Below are 21072 nucleotides of genomic sequence, written 5' to 3'. Positions count from 1 at the left end.
CCCCCACACACAGTATATTGCAGCCTCCCACACACACACAGTATAAAACAGCCCACATACAGTATAATACAGCCCCTCACACACACACAGTATACTGCAGCCTCTCACACACACTATAATGCAGCCCCCTCAGACACACACAGTATAATGCAGCCTTCCACACACTGTATAGTGCAGCAGACACACACATAGTATAGTGCAGCACACACACACAATTCAGTACAGTGCAGCAGACACACACACACTACTTACTTCTCCTCCTTGTTCCCCTGCTGCTCTGGCTTCTGCAGAGTGTCTAATCGGCACCACTGGCAAATGCTTAGGCAGAGGGGGAGTGATAGGAGAGGGAGCGTCACATGATGCTCTCTGGGGTATTGGCGCCAGGCCCCTCTTACTCAGGGGCCCCATAGAGGCCATGTGGTGTGCCACTATTAGCGACACACCACTGGCTGGGGGCCCCTGGAGGAGTGGGGGCCCTAGGCAGCTGGAAATTACATTTAAAGGCTACCCCAGACTGGTGTCCACTAGTGATGAGCGAATGTACTCGTTGCTCGGGTGATCTGCGAGTATTTGTTAGTGTTCGGAGATTTAGTTTTCATGGCGGCAGCTGAATGATTTACAGCTACTACCCAGCCTGAGCACATGTGGGGGTTGCCTGGTTGCTAGGGAATCCCCACATGTAATCAAGCTCGCTAGGAGCAACAAATCATTCAGCTGCGGCAATGAAAACTAAATCTCCGAGCAGTTACAAACAGTTGGAGACCACCCGAGCAATGAGTACACTCGCTCATCACTAGTGTCCACTCTGTGTTATTTAAATGCACTTTTGCTTTTTACTTATTTAGTTACAGCAGGGTTTTTGCTCATTTTGTTTTGTATGGGTTGCAAGCTTACAGTATCTCATAAAAAATATTCAAAGGTTATTTTCATGTTTGATTGTTTTGGGTAATTTACTCTGATTTTCTCTGAACACTGTATTGACAGCATTGGAGAGCGATGATCAGCAGCCTGGTATTGTACTACTAATCCAAGGCTATCTTGCTAATCTCACCCCTGGAAGAAGTCACCTCTGCAGACCTGTTCTCACCGCTCAGAGTAGCGATCTGGTGGTAATTTCTCCAGCACTGAGATCAGCTCAGAAGCCTGGGATTAGTAGTTCAATGTCAGGCTGTTGACCTACACTGCATCTCTGCACCTTCTGTTACCACTTTTGTTGAGCACTATGAGCGATGACGGGGGATATTTTGTACCTCACAACACAGCTGCAAGCTACAATAAAATGGCCCCTGGCATCACCAATGGCTTTCACCTGTGCAGCCCAAGGGGTGAGACCAGTTCACAGCTGGAGTCAGCCACGGCTCCTATGCCCAGGGGCTGCTGTATATGCAGTGTGTAAGTGTCATGGTCAGACTCCTACACAACAGCAAATGCAAATGGCTGCTCCCTAGCGGCTGCAGAAAGAAATCATAAAAAAAAAACATGTTAAAACAGGACATTTCATTTTATATGAAGAATAATTGATTATGAAATCAATAATTATTCATTAATTAAAAAATACAAATTTTGGCACCTTCTCATCAAGGCCCATCAAGACACATATCTGTGTTTTAGGATTGAGACTCAAGACTGTGGTTTGGTGTGCTCCACCTTCTGTGCACACCGTGCCTTACCTTCCTCCAGTCCCTGCCGGGCTCCTCTGCCTCCGTCTTGCAGCTCTCAAGTCCTCTGTCCCAATCTGCCTTCCTGCACCAACACCCAGGGTCCGTATGCCCACCCAGAGCTGAGGCTTAATGGATCCATCTCACCAAGTGAGCCTAAACAGGGGTTAATGTGATGCAAATGGCTGCAAGCGAAGCCCCTCTGAGAATATCCATGTGCAAGTCATGACGCTCATATATTTCATTTCTTTTTTGGATTTTTACGAATATGGAGGATGAAGGTGTGTGGGGGGTTTTAACGCCAAAGAAATTTGCAGGTTTTTTTCCTCTTCTTCTTTACAGAGTTGTTGTTTGTTTTGTGTTTTTTAGAGAGTAGTTGTAATATTGAATGACATCACTTTACAATGTATTATGCTGAAAAATTAGAGAAAAGCAAAATCTGGTGAAAAAAATGCCAGTTATTTGAGTTTCATTTTTATCAATGTTCAGTGTCAATGGATGTGATGTGCATGCTACTATAGTGTTCCCACCATCTAATGAGTATGGGGGTCTCCTTTTCTCAAAATCATCTGATGGGGAGAATCAAATGATCTCCAGTTAGAATTGAAATCGCCATAGTTGTTCATGTGTCTGGGGGAGACGGGTGACCTATGAATCGGGGAAACAAACGACCATTCCCCATGTGAGGATATGAATATATTACGGCCAAACTCCCACAATGAGAATTTGGTGCAGAAATTCTGTAACATCAAAAATTCACCAAATAGAAAAATTTGGTCTCTCGCATTTTTAATCTCTTTTTTTCCACTGCAGTTGTTTGCCTCCTTTTTCTCTGATAAGAAGGTTCCAAAACCTGTAATTTCGCTCTGATAAAACATTATCCATATCGTCACGTGAGGATTATACAAGTTTTTAGTGGAAAAGTGTTAAAAACACACAGCCATTTATTATTTTAATCTGCGGATCGTTTTAATCTCATTTAAGTTTAAGGAGAAAATTTTGCAAATAAAATCCATATTTGCTACAAAGGAACTTGACATTTTGTGGAGTTGAATGCACCACAGATCGGTATCTGAAGCTTTAAGTAAAAACGACAACAATAAAACGGCCACAAGACTTTGATGAATCCTATTCCCTTTGCTGAGTTTCTGATGCTGTGCTTTGGTTGCACAAAAACTAGTTGCACTAAATCTTCATTGTGGGATCTTGAAAAAAAAAAAAATATATATATATATAATTATATGGGCTGAAAATCTCGGTATATATATATATATATATATATATATATATATATATATATATATGCAGAGATTTTCAGCCCATTTTTTTAGGCTAAAAGTGCCCCTCTCAGCTCATACTCGAGTCATTGTCCCAGGGGGTCGGCGGGGGAGGGGCAGCTGTCAAATCATACTAGCCTGCTCTCGGCGCGTCTCTGCATGTCCCTGCTTCTCCGGCGCCCGCAGCTCTTCCTGTGTTCAGTGGTCACAAGTAATTAATATGGACGCGACTCCACTCCCATAGGGGTGGAGCCGCATATTCATTACTTTAATGAGCGGTACGATGTGACTGCTGAACATAGGAAGAAGCTGCTGGTGTCGGAGACCATCGCATCGGAGAAGCTGCCAGGGATTGCGCCGGGAGTGAGAGTATAACGGGGGAGGGTGAGCATTGAGATATTCACCTGTCCCCGTTCCACTGCTGCCCGCCGCTCCGTCTTCCGTGACCTCTGGCTGTGACATTCAGGTCAGAGGGCGTGATGACGTGTTTAGTGTGCGCACCGCCCTCTGTCTGAACAGTCACTGCAGAGGACGCGGAAGACAGAGCGGCAGTGGAACAGGGACAGGTGAATATCGCAAGTGCTGGTGTCCCTGCCTGCTCAGGACAAGAGGTGAGTATGTCATTTTTTTTTAATCGCAGCAGCAGCATATGGGGCAAATGTTACTATGGAGCATCTTATGGGGCCATAATCAACCTTTCTGCAGCATTATTTGGGGCATATTTTTGTATGAAGCATCTTATGGAGCCCATCATAAACTTTATGGAGCATTATATGGGGCTCCTGATTCAATATGGATATTCAAAATCACAACCTACTGAGGTCTCAATTTTACTTTTGCTGGTGTCTATTTTTTATTTTTGAAATTTACCAGTAGCTGCTGCATTTCCCACCCTAGGCTTATACTCGAGTCATTAAGTTTTCCCAGTTTTTTGTGGCTAAATTAGGGGTCTCAGCTTATACTCGGGTCGGCTTATACTCGAATATATATATATATATATATATATATATATATATATATATATATATATATATATATTATACAGTGCAGAGCAAAAGTTTGGACACGCCTTCTCATTTAAAGATTTTTCTGTATTTTCATGACTACCTCTTGAAGCTCATCAAGAGAATGCCAAGAGTGTGCAAAGCAGTCATCAAAGCAAAAGGTGGCTACTTTGAAGAACCTAGAATATAAGGCATAATTTCAGTTGTCTCACACTTTTTTGCTAAGTATATAATTCCACATGTGTTAATTCATAGTTTTGATGCCTTCAGTGTGAATGTACAATTTTCATAGTCATGAAAATACAGAAAAATCTTTAAATGAGAAGGTGTGTCCAAACTTTTGCTCTGTACTGTATAACAAAAATAAACATTATTGTATCCATATTTGAATGAAAAACAAAACAATAAGTACACAGTTGTTATTGCCACCATGTTCCAAATTATTATGCAAATTATATTTTTCTCGGATTTTCCTAAATGGTCGGTGCAAATGACACTCAGTCTAATAAAAGTCATAACTCGTTAGAGTATACATAGAATTTTATTGAAGAAACCTTCCAATATTAACAGTATAATCTCCAAAATGAATAAAAACTCAAAATGCACTGTTCCAAATTATTAGGAACAGTAGAATTTCTAAACATTTGATATATTTTAACCCCTTCCTGACATCTGACGTACTATCCCGTCGAGGTGGGGTGGGCCCGTATGACCACCGACGGGATAGTACGTCATACGCGATCGGCCGCGCTCACGGGGGGAGCGCGGCCGATCGCGGCCGGGTGTCAGCTGCATATCGCAGCTGACATCCGGCACTATGTGCCAGGAGCGGTCACGGACCGCCCCCGGCACATTAACCCCCGGCACACCGCGATCAAACATGATCGCAGTGTACCGGCGGTATAGGGAAGCATCGTGCAGGGAGGGGGCTCCCTGCGGGCTTCCCTGAGACCCCCGGAGCAACGCGATGTGATCGCGTTGCTCCGAGGGTCTCCTACCTCCCTCCTCGCCGCAGGTCCCGGATCCAAGATGGCCGCGGCATCCGGGTCCTGCAGGGAGGGAGGTGGCTTACCGAGTGCCTGCTCAGAGCAGACACTTGGTAAGCCTGCAGCCCTGCACAGCAGATCGCAGATCTGGCAGAGTGCTGTGCACACTGCCAGATCATCGATCTGTGATGTCCCCCCCTGGGACAAAGTAAAAAAGTTTAAAAAAAATTCCCCACATGTGTAAAAAAATAAATTAAAAAAATATCCTAAATAAAGAAAAAAAATATATATATTATTCCCATAAATACATTTCTTTTGCTAAATAAAATAAAAAAAACAATAAAAGTACACATATTTAGTATCGCCGCATCCGTAACGACCCAACCTATAAAACTGCCCCACTAGTTAACCCCTTCAGTAAACACCGTAAGAGAAAAAAAAAAAAACGAGGCAAAAAACAACGCTTTATTATCATACCGCTGAACAAAAAGTGGAATAACACGCGATCAAAAAGACGGATATAAATATCCATGGTACCGCTGAAAACGTCATCTTGTCCCGCAAAAAACGAGCCGCCAAACAGCATTATCAGCAAAAAAATAAAAAGTTATAGTCCTGAGAATAAAGCGATACCAAAATAATTATTTTTTCTATAAAATAGTTTTTATCGTATAAAAGCGCCAAAACATAAAAAAAATGATATAAATGAGATATCGCTGTAATCGTACTGACCCGGCGAATAAAACTGCTTTATCAATTTTACCAAACGCGGAACGGTATAAACACCTCCCCCAAAAGAAATTCATGAATAGCTGGTTTTTGATCACTCTGCCTCACAAAAATCGGAATAAAAAGCGATCAAAAAATGTCACGTGTCCGAAAATGTTACCAATAAAAACGTCAACTCGTCCCACAAAAAACAAGATCTCACATGACTCTGTGGACTCAAATATGGAAAAATTACAGCTCTCAAAATGTGGTAACGCAAAAAATATTTTTTGCAATGAAAAGCGTCTTTCAGTGTGTGACGGCTGCCAATCATAAAAATCCGCTAAAAAACCCGCTATAAAAGTAAATCAAACCCCCCTTCATCACCCCCTTAGTTATGGAAAAATTAAAAAATTAAAAAATGTATTTATTTCCATATTCCCATTAGGGTTAGGGTTAGGGCTAGAGTTAGGACTAGAGTTAGGACTAGAGTTAGGGCTAGGGTTAGGGCTAGGGTTAGGGTTAGGGCAAGGGTTAGGGCTAGGGTTAGGGTTAGGGTTGGGGCTAGGGTTGGGGCTAGGGTTAGGGTTAGGGTTAGGGCTAGGGTTGGGGCTAGGGTTAGGATTAGGGCTAGGGTTGGGGCTAGGGTTAGGGCTAGGGTTAGGGCTAGTGTTACGGCTAGTGTTAGGGCTAGTGATAGTGTTAGGGTTATTGCTAGGGTTAGGGCTAGGGTTAGGGCTAGGGTTGGGGCTAGGGTTGGGGCTACAGTTAGGGTTGGGGCTAAAGATAGGGTTAGGGTTTGGATTACATTTACGGTTGGGAATAGGGTTGGGTGTGTCTGGGTTAGAGGAGTGGTTAGGGTTACTGTTGGGATTAGGGTAAGGGGTGTGTTTGGATTAGGGTTTCAGTTATAATTGGGGGGTTTCCACTGTTTAGGCACATCAGGGGCTCTCCAAACGGGACATGGCATCCGATCTGAATTCCAGCCAATTCTGCGTTGAAAAAGGAAAACAGTGCTCCTTCCCTTCAGAGCTCTCCCGTGTGCCCAAACAGGGGTTTACCCCAACATATGGGGTATCAGCGTACTCAGGACAAATAGGAAATCATCTTTTGGGGTCCAAGTTCTCCTGCTACCCTTGGGAAAATACAAAACTGGGGGCCAAAAAATAAGTTTTGTGGGAAAAAAAAGATTTTTTATATTCACGGCTCTGCGTTGTAAACTGTAGTGAAACACTTGGGGGTTCAAAGTTCTCACAACACATCTAGATAAGTTCCTTGGGGGTCTAGTTTCCAATATGGGGTCACTTGTGGGGGGTTTGTACTGTTTGGGTACATCAGGGGCTCTGCAAATGCAACGTGACGCCTGCAGACCAATCCATTTAAGTCTGCATTCCAAATGGCGCTCCTTCCCTTCCGAGCTCTGTCATGCGCCCAAACAGTGGTTCCCCCCCACATATGGGGTATCAGCGTACTCAGGACAAATTAGACAACAACTTTTGGGGTCCAATTTATCCTGATACCCTTGTGAAAATACAAAACTGTGGGCTAAAAATCATTTTTGTGAAAAAAAAAAAGAATTTTTATTTTCACGGCTCTGCGTTATAAACTGTAGTGAAACACTTGGGGGTTCAAAGTTCTCACAACACATCTAGATAAGTTCCTTGGGGGGTCTAGTTTCCAATATGGGGTCACTTGTGGGGGGTTTGTACTGTTTGGGTACATCAGGGGCTCTGCAAATGCAACGTGACGCCTGCAGACCAATCCATTTAAGTCTGCATTCCAAATGGCACTCCTTCCCTTACGAGCTCTGTCATGCGCCCAAACAGTGGTTCCCCCCACATATGGGGTATCAGCGTACTCAGGACAAATTGGACAACAACTTTTGGGGTCCAATTTATCCTGTTACCCTTGGGAAAATACAAAACTGGGGGCTAAAAATCATTTTTGTGAAAAAAAATAATTTTTATTTTCACGGCTCTGCGTTATAAACTGTAGTGAAACACTTGGGGGTTCAAAGCTCTCAAAACACATCTAGATAAGTTCCTTAGGGGGTCTACTTTCCAAAATGGTGTCACTTGTGGGGTTTTTTAATGTTTAGGCACATCAGGGGCTCTCCAAACGCAACATGGCATCCCATCTTAATTCCAGTCAATTTTGCATTGAAAAGTAAAATAGCGCTCCTTCCCTTCCGAGCTCTGCTATGCGCCCAAACAGTGGTTTACCCCCACATATGGGGTATCTTCGTATTCAGGACAAATTGCACAACAACTTTTGTGGTCTAATTTCTTCTCTTACCCTTGGGGAAATAAAAAAATGGGGGCGAAAAGATCATTTTTGTGAAAAAATATGATTTTTTATTTTTACGGCTCTGCATTATAAACTTCTGTAAAGCACTTGTTGGGTCAAAGTGCTCAACACACATCTAGATAAGTTCCTTAAGGGGTCTACTTTCCAAAATGGTGTCACTTGTACAGGGTTTCAATGTTTAGGCACATCAGGGGCTCTCCAAACGCAACATGGCGTCCCATCTCAATTCCAGTCAATTTTGCATTGAAAAGTCAAATGGCGCTCCTTCCCTTCTGAGCTCTGCCCTGCGCCCAAACAATGGTTTACACCCACATATGGGGTATCAGCGTACTCAGGACAAATTGTACAACAAATTTTGGGGTCTATTTTCTCCTGTTACCCTTGGTAAAATAAAACAAATTGGAGCTGAAATAAATTTTGTGTGAAAAAAAGTTAAATGTTTATTTTTATTTAAACATTCCAAAAATTCCTGTGAAACACCTGAAGGGTTAATAAACTTTTTGAAAGTGGTTTTGAGTACCTTGAGGGGTGCAGTTTTTAGAATGGTGTCACACTTGGGTATTTTCTATCATATAGACCCCTCAAAATGACTTCAAATGAGATGTGGTCCCTAAAAAAAAATGGTGTTGTAAAAATGAGAAATTGCTGGTCAACTTTTAACCCTTATAACTCCGTCACAAAAAAAAATGTTGGTTCCAAGATTGTGCTGATGTAAAGTAGACATGTGGGAAATGTTATTTATTAAGTATTTTGCGTGACATATGTCTGTGATTTAAGGGCATAAAAATTCAAAGTTGGAAAATTGCGAAATTTTCAAAATTTTCGCCAAATATTCACTTTTTTCACAAATAAACGCAAGTTATATCGAAGAAATTTTACCACTATCATGAAGTACAATATGTCACGAGAAAACAGTGTCTGAATCGCCAAGATCCGTTGAAGCGTTCCAGAGTAATAACCTCATAAAGGGACAGTGGTCAGAATTGTAAAAATTGGCCCGGCCATTAACGTGCAAACCACCCTTGGGGGTGAAGGGGTTAAAGAACTGAAAATGCTCATTTGTGGAATTTGCAGCATTAGGAGGTCACATTCACTGAACAAAAAGCTATTTAACTCCAAAACATCCTAACAGGCCAAGTTACATGTTAACATAGGACCCCTTCTTTGATGTCACCTTCACAATTCTTGCATCCATTGAACTTGTGAGTTTTTGGAGAGTTTCTGCTTGTATTTCTTTGCATGAAGTCAGAATAGCCTCCCAGAGCTGCTGTTTTGATGTGAACTGCCTCCCACCCTCATAGATCTTTTGCTTGATGATACTTCAAATGTTCTCTATAGGGTTGAGGTCAGGGGAAGATGGTGGCCACACCATGAGTTCATCTCCTTTTATGCCTATAGCAGCCAATGACTCAGAGGTATTCTTTGCAGCATGAGATGGTGCAGTGTCACGCATGAAGATTATTTTGCTCCTGAATGCACATTTCTGGCCAAAAACTTGACTCCTCCACCCCCTTGCTGACATTACAGCCTTTTTGGGACATGGTGGCCTACCACCAACCATCCACTACTCCATCCATCTGGACCATCCAGGGTTGCTCGACACTCATCAGTAAAGAAGACTGTTTGAAAATTAGTCTTCATGTATGTCTGGGCCCACTGCAACCATTTCTGCTTGTGAACACTGTTTAGGGGTGGCCAAATAGTAGGTTTATGCAACACAGCAAACCTTTGAAGGGTCCTACACCTTGAGGTTCAAGTGACTCCAGAGGCACCAGCAGCTTCAAATATCTGTTTGCTGGTTTGTAATGGCTTTTTAGCAGCTGCTCTCTTAATCCAATGAACTTGCCTGGCAGAAACCTTCCTCATTATGCCTTTATCTGCACAAACACATCTGTGGTCAGATTCAGCCACAAATCTCTTAATAGTACGATGATCACACTTAAGTTTTTGGGAAATATCTAATGTTTTCATCCCTTGATCAAGGCATTGCACTATTTGATGCTTTTTGGCAGCAGAGAGATCCTTTTTCTTTCCAATGTTACTTGAAAACTGTGGCCTGCTTAATAATGTGGAACATCATTTTTAAGTAGTTTTTCTTTAATTTGAATCACCTGGGAAAACTAGATTCATTTCAGTGATGCATCGAGCCCTGAGACAATACCGTCCATGAGTTCATTTGGAAAACAGAACAATTAAATCTGTATGACACTTAAATCCAATTTGCATAATAGTTTGGAACACTGTGTGCGTATGTATGTATGTATGTATGTGTGTGTGTATATATATATATATATATATATATATATATATACCGTATTTTTCTGACCATAAGACACACTTTTTTCCTCCAAATTTGGGAGGAAAGTGTGGGTGCGTCTTATGGTAGGGATGTAGCATGTGGTGAGGGGGGCAGCAGTGAGTGGGATCGCACTGTTATCCCACTTCAGGAGGCAGAAAAATGTCCCCGCTGCCTGGAATCAGAGCTGGGGAAACCACATGGTCCTGATGATTAAGTGCAGTGAATATTCATTAGCTGCTTCCCCTCCTACCTATCAGCTGAGTGGTGAGCCGGGAGCAGCAAATGAATACTGCACTTAAGCAGTGACACACATGGTTTCCTCAGCACTGGATTCCTGCAGCCGCTGGGGAGATCTGTGTGTCCGGGGGAGGAGGAGGCAGCAGCAGCAGGGGCCAGGGGAGAGGAGATTGCTGCATACCTGCCTGGGCTGGACGCTGAGTGCTGTGCACAAGGAGGACCTGTGTGATGTCAGAAGTGGGTGAGCTGGAGCATCACATGGCAGCTCAGAGCCCTCCCTCTTCCTGACATCATCACAGGCCCTTCAGACTCCCACCTAGAATATGCAGGCTTCCTCTTATAACCTGTGCTGTGGAAAGGCAACAAGAGGGAGGGCTCTGTGTGCAGTCAATGGATGCTTTTACCTCACCACAGTGGCTGGCTGGCTGCCACAATTAAGAGGTTAGTCTTTACAAAACACAATAAAGCACTCTGCCACTCCTTTGGTGAACTATAACTCCCAGCATGTCATAGGATCTGCAGGACATGCTGGGAGATTTTAAAGCAGCACTCCAGTGTTATTTTGAAGTGCTGGAGTGGTGCTTTCAATATAAGCCCTGTGCCCCCATTCTTATACTCACCCTCCAGCATCTTCATATAGTACTTCACAGACACCACACTGGTCCCGCAACTTCCAACATAATAACATACTATTATATGTGGTGTTATTATATATAATAGTATGTTATTTATGTTATTAAATATTTTACCACATTTTGTTGCTTCAAATATTTTTTTCCCTATTTTCCACCTCTAAAACCTGGGTGCGCCTTATAGTCCAGTGCGCCTTATAGTCCGAAAAATACGGGATATATATATATTTCCTGAGCTACAATGAAATCAGTTCAAACATTTCAGCTCACCCGCACTAGTGAGAAGGATTTCCAGATTTTTAAGACTCTGGGCAGCTGAACCTATGGCAGAGTGGTCATGGCTACTGAGAAGACAGGAAAGCCCACCATTGCAAGTGTAAATTAGTCATTTAATATAAGGAGTAATCCATCAGTGGTTCTCTGCCTGGACGGTCGCATCTTGGTATTGTCCAGGTTGAAAACTATTAATCCCCAGACATCGATATTAAAAAGATGACATCAAACCCACAAATATTACCCCACTTGCCGCTACCACAGGGTAAGTGGAAAAAGTCAGGCAAAGTGCCAGAATTGACCCATCTAATAGCGGGGGGGGGGGGAAATATCCATGGCGCCTTACCAGCCTGAGAATAACAGCAATAAGTTGTCTGCTTTAGCTTGGCTGGCTGTCACAAATGGGGGGACCCTATGCCGTTTTTTAGAATTATTTATCTAAATAATTAAAAAAAAAAATCATGGGGACCCCTCTATTCTTGATAACCAGCCTTGCTAATAGCAGAGGGTTGCAGCACGCAGCTGTCAACTTTGTATGGATTGTAATAAAAAATACAGGGAAACCCACACCGGATTATTCATTTATTTATAACGAAGGCATCAGCTGATGAATATTCCCATCAGTCTCCGCTTTCTTTCATTGTTATTAATGGCAGCGGGTGTAGCTGATAAGTGTAGTAGTTCAATTAGCCGCTGCCTGCTCTCGCTGTTATCAGTTGAATAAAGCCTTCAACGTTCTCTCCTACTCATACTGATATCAGGCAGAGCAGGGGAGAATGATGAGAGGCCTTCAACATCCAGCGCCAAGGAACAACTCTAACAGTACCGCTGCTTGCCAGATGTTGATATGTGTCTCATTGACATGCGTATGTCATCAGTGTGCATGGGTGCATGACTTTTGTGGCCATTGCTGCTGTTAAACGGACATGTCAGCACATTTTGCCCATGGATACACTGTTCGTGGAAACACACTGACATTGGCACAGACCCATTTAATTCAATAAGTCTACCTATGTAAGTGTCTCCGGTACGCGTGAAAACTGTCACCATGCATACCAGACACACTGATGTCTGAAAGGGGCCTAAGGGGATGTAGGCAGTATATTTTCAGTCCTTGCTTTATTCTTTGTGTGGAATTTATGATTTACTTTATTCACTCTGTGATATTTTGTTTGCTCAGCACACTTTCCCTTTGTAGGTAGTTCACATTCTGCTCTGCCCTTCCATTCTTTAGGAGGAACGTGAAGAACTCAACAGCTTTATAAGAAAGACATCGCTCCGAATTGCCATCTTCTAGCTAGTGGTTAGGGCAATATCTGCTCATGCAGAAACCACTAGGGACTGCTGTGTCAAGATCTCTAGTCTGTACAGGAATCGGCAGGGTCAGTTGCAATTTCTAATTTGTTGCCTATTTTCCAAAGTAAGTTGCTACACTAGCATAACAGTATCTTACTACACATAGGAATCATGTTAGGAATCCCTATCCAGTAGTGTTGAGCGATACCGTCCGATACTTGAAAGTATCGGTATCGGAAAGTATCGGCCGATACCGGCAAAGTATCGGATCTAATCCGATACCGATACCCGATACCAATACAAGTCAATTCGACTCAAGTATCGGACGGTATCCCTGATGGTTCCCAGGGTCTGAAGGAGAGGAAACTCTCCTTCAGGCCCTGGGATCCATATTAATGTGTAAAATAAAGAATAAAAATAAAAAATATTGATATACTCACCTCTCCGACGCAGCCTGCACCTTATCGAGGGAACCGGCAACCTTCTTTGCTTAAAATGCGCGCGTTTACTGTCTTCCGTGACGTCACAGCTTCTGATTGGTCGCGTGCCGCCCATGTGACCGCGACGCGACCAATCACAACGAGCCGTGACGTAATTTTCAGGTCCTGAATGCCTAATTCTAGAATTAGGCATTCAGGACCTGAAAATTACGTCACGGCTCGTTGTGATTGGTCGCGTCGCGGTCACATGGGCGGCACGCGACCAATCAGAAGCCGTGACGTAATTTTCAGGTCCTGAATGCCTAGAATTAGGCATTCAGGACCTGAAAATTACGTCACGGCTTGTTGTGATTGGTCGCGTCGCGGTCACATGGGCGGCACGCGACCAATCAGAAGCCGTGACATCACGGAAGGCAGTAAACGCGCGCATTTTAAGCAAAGAAGGCTGCCGGTTCCCTCGGTAAGGTGCAGGCTGCGTCGGAGAGGTAAGTATATCCCTATTTTTTATTTTAATTCTTTCTTTTACACATTGATATTAATCCCGATACCGATTCCCGATATCACAAAAGTATCGGATCTCGGTATCGGAATTCCGATACCCGCAAGTATCGTCCGATACCCGATACTTGCGGTATCGGAATGCTCAACACTACTATCCAGTGATAAAACAAAATAAAGTTCTATTTTCTCAATTAGAAAAGGTGTATGAGTTAGCGCATATATCCAATGGTCTCTTCTCTTTTTCTAGATGGAAATTCCCGAAGCGATGGTGAAGCATTGTGTGCTACAGTTGACCAGAGCGCTAGAATATATGCATGATGAAGAACTGATGCATAAAGATTCAAAACTTGACTTGTTTCTCATGGACAAAGACTGCTTCACATTAAATAGGCCAAAATCGTTCGGACACAAGCTATCGGTACTCTAAAACCATCGATGTCACCTATCATTCCATTCATATCCTCTGATATCAATCAATGGTCTCGTCTTGAGATCCAGGACTGACACGTGAGCCTTTAGTGCATTTCCTGGATATTTTACGTGTGAACGAGCAGTAGAAGATGATCCTGTGTTTGATGAATTTATCTATTGGAAAGATTTTGAAAACATACTGCACCTCCAGGACACTGGGCCAAATGTGCCAATAAAGCTCCTGAATTATTCAATGCACTGCTCTCTGAAGAGTCCACCACCAGGAGTCCAGGAAACACTTTCATGAACTATCTTGACTTGACATGGGGAGAAGATGATGTACTGAAAAATTCCCACAAGATTGTAGATGCTAAAGTTGAGATAGAACATTTGGAATACGAATTCATTGTCATTGCAGGAAAGGACAAGTAGACTGTAGTGGAGAATGGAGGGGGCATTGCATGTCTCAGAGGAAGCCATTTCTAGCTCCAGGGACATACAGCTGGTTTTGTCTGACATTTATAAGCAAGATACATACCCTTGGGTTTATTTCCTTCAGGGTCCACACAGGTTGATACACCCACGTTTACATATGCCTTGAATGTGCCTTGCGTATACATTTTTCCTTTTCAGGTATGTGAAAGCCTATCCCTAGGAATTTATTTATGTCAATAGTGCCACATTTGATTTATTGACTTGGCTCAGTTACAAATCAAGGGTCATTTTTTTTATTAGGATTATGTCCACTGCGATATAGTTAAATGGTTGTCTCGTGCCATTATTGTTCTATATTATACCCCAGAATCATATGTATTGATCTTTGAGTACACTCAAAGTAGGACTATGTCCACCATTTTGAGGTTTTGCAAAAGCACTTTACATGTGTGCCCTGGAGCAATACATATTTTTTTCTTTTGATGTGGTCTTATTAACCATTCACTCCTATCAATAAGAGCTTTGTCTATATTTGTATGTAGTGGAAATTTCTTGGCAACCTTTAAGATTACTACATATTTATGGATATGTAATGTATCTATGTATTTCTCTATATCTCCCATCTTGTGACATTTGCTCATGCAGTAGGTGGTACTAGTCATGTATCTACATTACATCATATCATTAAGATAAATATTCATAACAAATTGTAAGGTCTCGTGTTTGGCGATTCTGTTTTTGTTTTTATATACACATCTTTTAATAAATTATGTAATCAATAAAGATTTGCTCTTGACGGTGTTACTCCTGTTTACTGCTTGTAGGAGGTATAACTTGGGTTTTTGGTGAAATCGATAAGACCACTCCTCAATTACATATCTATTGGTTTTACTTGTAATGGGTTGAGGTTCTTCTGGAATTATGGTCATACAATGATCAATCACCTTTCTAGTAACACGATAATGAGCAGATATGTTTGTTCTATTTCTCTTTTAAAGATGTGGTGGTTTTTTTTACACATTTAATTGGTTATTCAAGTATATAAAATGTATCCCAAGTTTCCTTAATAATCTTGAATGTATCTCTGATCTAAGCAACAGAATCACCAGTTTCCAGATGGCAATGGAGGTGATCTAACAAACACGGGAGATAGCGATTTCCACGTGCTTCAGAGTCATAAATAAGATTGGCCATGAGACATCTGGCCACGTTCTATTTGAACAAAACATATCAAGAGGTATCTTGATACTCTCTCCTAGCGTATCCTCACCCATCCCCTGCAGACTGTGAGCCCTCGCAGGCAGGGTCCTCTCTCCTTCTGTACGTGTTAGTGCCTTGTTTTTTGCTCATGTTTATTGTATTTGTCTATATTTGCACCCCTTTTTTCACATGTAAAGCACAATGAAATAAATGGTGCTATAAAAAAGGTATAATAATAATCTGAGGCCGGTCAAAGTAATGCTGTGCACTTGGGTAGAATACATATAAAAATTTGAGCTAAACTGGCCATAGATCACTGAAATAATAAAATTAGTTAAAAATAATTAGAATTTAATTACATTTTAATTAATATTTTAAAATCTTCCTTCACTTATAAATATGTACTTAATGGATATTTGTAGAGACCGGTTATGAGAGTCGTTGTGGTTGTGCTCGGAATATGGAAGAAGACTCTAGGGCAGATGTAAATGTTTGGCTTCCATAGAGGAGGAGACACCTGAGGCGATGGGAAACGCCTGATTGTACTAATGAGTGGCAAAAACACTAGTGACTACATAGGAGCAACAAGGAGGGGCTATTATGATGCTAATAGCTAAAAGTGAAGCCCTTCTGAGAAAATCCACATGTTATTCAGGATCTATGGTGGTCTTCTCCACAGGTGATCTGTTCTGTGGAAAAGTCATTTGGCACCGAGAACATTGATCAGAAATGGCTCCTTATTGTGAGAACATCTGTAATGGGGACAAGGCCAAATACTGTGATGTCCCCATATACATCAGATAATGGTCAGCACAATGATGCAAGGTAGATCCACTTAAGGTACCTTCACACGAAACGACATTATAACGATATCGCTAGCAATCCGTGACGTTGCAGCGTCCTCGCTAGCGATATCGTTTCGTTTGACACGCAGCAGCGATCAGGATCCTGCTGTGATGTCGCTGGTCGCTGAATAAAGTCCAGAACTTTATTTGGTCGTCCGATCGCTGTGTATCGTTGTGTTTGAAAGCAAAAGCAACGATACCAGCGATATTTTACACTGGTAACCAGGGTAAACATCGGGTTACTAAGCGCAGGGCCGCGCTTAGTTACCCGATGTTTACCCTGGTTACTAGCGTAAAATGTAAAAAAAACAAACAGCACATACTCACATTGCGTCCCCTGCAGTCTGCTTCCTCCTCTGACTCAGCGCCGCAAAGTGAAAGTGAAAGCAGCACAGCGGTGACGTCACCGCTCTGCTCTCACTGTACGGCGCTCAGTCAGTCAGGAAGTGGACGCAGGGGGACGTGAATGTAAGTATGTGCTGTTTTTTTTTTTAGATTTTACGCTGGTAACCAGGGTAAACATCGGGTTACTAAGCGCGGCCCTGCGCTTAGTTACCCGATGTTTACCCTGGTTACCAGGGGACCTCGGCATAGTTGATCGCTGGAGAGCGGTCTGTGTGACAGCTCTCCAGCGACCAAACAGCGACGCTGCAGCGATCGACATCGTTGTCGCTATCGCTGCAGCGTCGCTTCGTGTGAAGGTACCTTTAGTTATCACTCTTGCCTTGGGACGCTGTTGCCATCATGCTGGAAAAAAAAACATTGCTCCTGGATGATGGGAGAAGTTGCTCTTGAAGGATATTTAGATCACATTCTTTATTCTTGGCCATGTTCTTAGGCAAAAATGTGGTTTGCCCTCTCCATGGATGAGAAGAACCCACGCATGAGTGGTCTCAGGATGCAAAAATTAAAAAATGTGCAGCTAACCACTTCTTTATTCCAATAACATTAAACAGTTTCTCGTGCTGCCCAAGCTACCATCCCTCTAAGAGCCATCTAAGAGATTATGGCTTGGACAGCATGAGAAACTATTTAATGGTATTGGAATAAAGAAGTGGATTAGCTGCCAGGTTCTTCATTTTTTGTATCTGCTCCTGTTGGTCAGTGGTGAAAGCAGCAGCCATAATGATTTATAATGGAGGTGTCTACATGAGCGTGGTGACTTCAAGATTTTCATCCTATTTTTTTACTATGGTCAGGATGCTTTACTGTTGGCAGGCACAAGACCCATGGTGGCACTCCTCTTTTCATCTAACAATATGCCCGATCCATCTCTACCCCAAGAGACTAGACAACCAGAGAGACAATGGAGGGATCTAACAAGTGTAAAATGACTGTCATCATGCCAGTAACATATGGATTCGGCTTTAGTTGAGATTTATATTATTCTGTTTTTTTCGCTATGGTGAATATATTTCTGTTAGGTTAGGGTCACAGGACCGTATTTACTCTCATCTGAGAAAATCAGCCCGATAATGCTAACTGCACTGTGATTAGACGCTGATAAGACTGTGATCATAGTGTGACCTGATTTTCTCAGATGTGGAGAAGATGGAAAAAAAGGTTTCCATCTTCTCCATTTCATCAGTACGCGAAAAGTGGATGTAAAATAATGCAGTCTGCGATTTCTTCCTCAGGAAAACTCGCTCTGAAGAAAAAAAATGGGACATTTTCACAGCCCCATAAAATAACATTGATCCGAGTGCGATCTCATGGTTTGTTGGATCACAATTGCATCGAAAATATACTCGTCTGCACCTGCTCTAGAAGGAAATTCACCTGTCTGTAAAAACTGATCATATCAGGATAGATGTAGGTGTGTGGCCGTATTCTACCAATAATCCAAAAATGAAACGACTTGTAGTATCGGGGAAAAAACTTACATGAGCATCTTAAGAACACATCCGGATATTAAAGCTGTGGACAGGAGCTTGTGTGGATTTTATGTTGTAAATCTGCAAAAAAATACAGATGAATATACATAAAGATTTCATACACCTGATCCCCATATGGCTGAAAAATCAGAGCTGGCAGCAGAGTTATGAGAGGAGTTTTTCTCTATACATTTATTGACGAACTTCCGGAGTTACTGCCTTATTCATAACAACCATATTAATATTGGCCGGAATCTTCACTGTCCCCCAACAGCAGATTTACGTAAAATGAAGCTTAGTCAGGGGATTTGGAGAGAAGGCTGCTGGTCCAGTTCACTCTTAGCCTGTTATGGTTACTTGATCTTTTTGTGAAAAACAGACTTGCGATTGATGTCTATGGGGCTGTTCACATGAGTTGTTCTTGTGTAACAGGAAAAAAAAGTGACATCTCCATTTCTAAGGCTGGTTTCACACTTGCGTTTTTGTCTGCAGCGTTTTTTGCACAAAAAACGCATGCGTTTTTTTTCTATATTTAACATTGAAAACGCATGCGTTTTTTTGCACATGCGTTTGGTTGCGTTTTCAAACGCATGCGTTTTTTGTCTGCATGCGTTCATTTTCAAAAATGCTACCTGCAGTATTTTCTTGCGCGTTTTTTTGCCGCGAAAAAACGCATGCGTTTTTTCGCGGCAAAAAAATGCATTGCTGTCTATGTAAATGCATGCGTTTTTAAGCACATGTGTTTGTTTGCGCTAAAAACGCATGCGTTTTTATAGAAAAAAACCAGAAAACACACTGAAAAGCCACCCACCACCATCAAGGTGATAAAGGGATCCAAACCCTAACCCTAACTCTACCCCTAACCTCACCCCTAACCGTTTAATGAACATTTTCTGACAGTCATATTGCCACGTATTTAAGTGCCACGTATCACGTATTTCAGTGCCACGTATGCCACGTGCCACGTATTTAAGTGCCACGTGCCACGTATTAAAGTGCCACGTGCCACGTATTAAAGTGCCACGTGCCACGTATTTAAGTGCCACGTATTTAAGTACCACATATTTAAGTGCCACGTGCCACGTATTTAAGTGCCACGTATTTAAGTACCACGTATTTCAGTTGCACGTATTTCAGTGCCACGTATTTCAGTCACGTTTAGGGTTAGGGTTAGGGGTAGGGTTAGGGTTAGGGTTTTCTTGTTTTTTCTTGTGTTTTCTTGTGTTTTCTTGTGTTTTTCTATAAAAACGCATGCGTCTAAAAACGCATGTGTTTTACCGCGTTTACATGCGTTTTTTTAAAAAAACGCATGCAGATAAAAACGCAAGTGTGAAACCAGCCTAAGCTGTTTTGCAGATCAAGACTTGCCCATTCAAGAGAAGGGTCTAGAAAAGAAACAGTGCTCGGATGGCGTCCATGTGTTATCCAAATGGTGTCCATTTTTACTATTTTATGACTAGGAAATGCTTTGATTTTTTTTACATAAGAGAAAACCAGAGGATTAAAAATGAGATCAAGCGCTCTGATCAAAAACAGCCTGCTTGATTTTTATTACAAACCTTGCCTATCTGAACGAGACTTTCCTGGAAATATTTTGTTTCTGCAGGTAATGTAGCAGATAAGAGGGAGACATTTTACAAATCTCAACCAGATGCCCCCTAAATACTCAGTGCAGAATCTGAGATGAGTCTGGATTTTTAGGTCAATTCTAACAAATTATTTCTTCCTCATTTAAGTTAATTAATCTCAAATCAAATTTGAAAAAAATATTTTCTTTGCAAAGTTTTGTATGAATTTTAAGTGAAGTATTTCTTTGGCTCCTTCATTATCCGCACAATTTGGCATAGATTTAATTTACTAATTATCCAGCAGAATGTTCTTAGATTTTCAGAAAAATTTATAAATCTGCCAATTCTGGGCTGTGTGGACTTCTGAATCCCCTACACATTAGATTTGTCTTGAATGAAATGTCTGATCTCAGCCATAATGAGAATCCGTTGTGTGTGGTGGAAACAAGCGATTGTTCATATCGACCAATGAACGTTTATAATTGTTCAAAACACAGGAGTTGTTTTTTCTAGGCAGATAATTAGATCTAATGTCCGGAAAAAAATACATTGGCCAATATATTCTGTGTTGTGTTTTGATCAATCATCCCTGAACGATCGTTTGTTGCCCCATTTTCATCTAATGTGTGTGGGGCCTTTCCTCTTAGTTGTATTAGCAGCTTCACAATAGGACAAATAGACAATTCTGTTATTTTCATGTAATAATAATGTCAGTTGGGACAAGACAATCCTACAAGATATGTTGGGTCAAATGACTAATTTATATAAAAACATGGGACCAGTTTCTCTTTTGGTGAAAGCAGCAGGCGGTCAGGAAGGTGAGATGTGACTGTGGGGGGGCAGAATAAATTCTGAACTGATTACATTGGCATTTGGCAATTTACCAACAACACAAACAATACTAAGGTGGGGCCTCCCTGGTACCAATGTGGCACAACCAGCTCCTTTGTCTATTAACTACTTAAATATCAATTAGAACTACTTGAATGTCCATCTTCTAGGAGACGCCTTAGTCAGTAATTCAATGGAGATTTTTTCATTAAAAGAATGCAAACGCGAAATAGGGTCTTATCTGAGTAGTAAAGGGGAATCAAAGGGTAAATGATGCATAAATCCCAGCT

The 21072-nt window shown here is 41.9% G+C and overlaps 1 pseudogene; it reads left to right on the top strand.

Moving 5' to 3' along the window:
* The window catches only part of LOC143804044 (serine/threonine-protein kinase SBK1-like), a 53074-nt pseudogene that overhangs the window by 15350 nt on the left and 16652 nt on the right, over window positions 1-21072 (top strand).

Source organism: Ranitomeya variabilis, chromosome 2 (genome assembly GCF_051348905.1).
Source record: "Ranitomeya variabilis isolate aRanVar5 chromosome 2, aRanVar5.hap1, whole genome shotgun sequence".
Lineage (NCBI taxonomy): Eukaryota > Metazoa > Chordata > Amphibia > Anura > Dendrobatidae > Ranitomeya > Ranitomeya variabilis.
This window is presented reverse-complemented; position numbering and strand designations above follow the sequence as displayed.